The sequence below is a fragment of the Nannospalax galili genome, unplaced genomic scaffold, assembly GCF_000622305.1.
Source record: "Nannospalax galili isolate Female #2095 unplaced genomic scaffold, S.galili_v1.0 scaffold734, whole genome shotgun sequence".
In the NCBI taxonomy this organism is placed as follows: Eukaryota; Metazoa; Chordata; class Mammalia; order Rodentia; family Spalacidae; genus Nannospalax; species Nannospalax galili.
This window is the reverse complement of record NW_008337073.1, coordinates 3,415,807-3,418,434: the sequence shown is the minus strand read 5'-3', so window position 1 is coordinate 3,418,434 and position 2,628 is coordinate 3,415,807.

Sequence of the window (2,628 nt, the reverse complement as noted above, 5' to 3'; positions counted from 1 at the left end):
TGAGATTTCAAGTAAATAAATAAGGACCTGGGAGTAGGGAGGTGGAGCATGTCCTTCTGAGCTTTTCAGCCTTAGCAACAAACCTTCACGACAAAATTCAGGACTTGTTATTTTAGACAGAGTCATGGGAACCATCCCATAATTAATGTATTTTTGATGAACTCTAATGATGTAGCTTCAAATTTTTTCTTTATGTTTTTGATTTTTCATATCACAAATTCATGGAAAGAATGTTATAGCTTTTAATAAATATTTGCTGTTACTACTGTTGTTATTTCTGTACAGCCCTGGAAGCAGAGCACCAGTATTGTCCACAGAGTCTTTTGAAATGTTGAAGGAATAAATCAAAATCAAAAGCAAAATCACTTGCAGAGTAGATGATTATTGTTATAAATTGGTGTTTCTACAGCCATATCTGTTTACTTGAAGCCTTTTAAAATGTTTCAGTGATCTTCATAATCATAGTGTTATCAAGCTTTGTCCTATTTACAAAAAGGTGATCTGGAAAATAACTATTAGTTGCCAATCCATAACCAAATTCAGGTTAATAGAGCCTGAATTGATGAACTATGTTCAATATAAACCAAGTCAAGATACCTGCATTAACCAATTTTTGTTGCGAGGCATGCTGGCTGTTTTTGTTTTGTTTTGTTTTGTTTTGTTTTGTTTTTTAAAGATTCAAGCTATTTGTGTGGGGGTTGGAGAGCTGGCTCAGCAATTAAGAGCAGTGGCTGCTCTTGCAGAGGACCCAGGCTTGGTTCCCAGCATCACCTGCTGGCTAACAACCATCTGTAACTCCAGTTCCAGGTGATCAAATGCCCTCTTCTGGCCTCTGCAGGCATGTCATAAATGCACCTATATACATACAGGCAAAACATTCATACACATAAAATAAAAATAAACATTTTCTAAAAAAATTAATATTATGTGTGGGGAGGGTATGAACAGGAGTGCCAGTGTTCACGTAAAGAAAAGAGGTTTACTTAGCTTATAGTTGTGACTGCTGACAGTTCCCAGTAACCTAACACATGCTCTGGCGAGGGTCCCCCATTGGCTGTGTCAGCTCATGGCAGATTGCAGTGGATGGAGGGAGTGTTGGGAGAGAAACTAATCATACCTCTACACAGAAAGACAGAGAGAGATTGTGTGGGGTCAAGTCCAAGCCTCTCAAGAACTATCCACAATTTCAGGAGAAATGCCTTAGTCCTTTTCAAAGACAGTCTTCTACTCCTAATAGATCTAAGGTTCTCTTACTAAGTTCCACCTCCCAAAGGTCTCCCCTCCAACACAGCAACACTGAGGATGAGGCTTCCAATGCAGAGAAGATTACAATACAAACCACACCCAAATTATGGGAATATGATTGTTAGAAAGTTTAGTGTCACACTGCATATTGTTGTCACTACATTATAGTCTTTAGGGCTATAACATTTGACTAGTGAAGGAGTTGTAAGGGTCTCTCTGCAGGGGCATGGTTGTTGTGTATGTAAATGTTAGATACAAAGCCCCAAACTAAAGTTAATTTCAATCCATGGCACAGCAAAATAAAACCAAGGTCTGGGGATATAGCACAGTTGGTAGAATGCTTGCCTAGCACACACAAAGCCCTGGGTTTGAGCCTCAGCACTGTGTAAGTTAGGCGTGGTGGTGCACACCTGTAATCGCAGCACCCAGAAGTTGGAAGTAGAAGGTTATTGTCAGCTATATAATTAATTCAAGGCCAACATGGGATGTATAAGACCTCAAGAGAAAGGAAGGGAGGGAGGGAGGGAAGAAGGGAGGAAGAGAAAGAAAGACAAAAGAAAAAAATGCTTTAAAAAACTCCATCAAAACAAAATCCCTAACATTAGGTCTGCTCTGGGACCCAGGTCTGTAGGATCACATCCTGGTCGTTAAGATGGGAGAATGTCCTCTAAAAAGACATCCCTCCAAGGCCTCTATTTTGGATAAAAGCAGAAGAGGTGCCTACCTGAGTCACCTTAGTCCTCCCAGGCCAGTGTGCTATTAAGTCCTTGACACTCCCGGAGTTTCAGGAAGTACAGCACACTGCCCAGGTTCTGGACTCTGGGGGGGCATGGTTGTTGTGTATGTAAATATTGGATACAAAGCAGGATAGAATGCAGGCAAGAGTGTTGTAGAAGGATTAACCTGGCTTCTGTGCACACAGCAGGCTAAACCATATGTTAGGCATATGAATGGGTTTTGGGCAGATAGCTGCAGAGCTGGCCAGGTCCTTCGATCAGGAGAGTGGGAGGCATCTGGTGCTGGAGGCCCAGCTTCCAGGTTCTCACAATGACTTGAAGGTGTGAAAATCTCTCTTGCATGCTCCACTGAGCCAGATCAACATTCTATTTCTCAACATCTGAATATTCACAGCCCTCACAGGGCTCAAAGATTTTGTTAGGTACAGTCAAACTTTGGAAGACTACAAACCTATTACATGTAAGCAAACAAACAAAAGCCAAGTAACTTTTTTTCTTGGAGGCAGACATGGTAATGGATGTCTGAAATCCCAGCACTGGGGAGGTAGAGGCTCTGGGCTATATAGTGAGACCTTGTCCTAAACAAAACCAAACCAAGCAAAACACAGAAAGAGGAAATAAAAAAGAAAAGAAGGGAATCACAGGA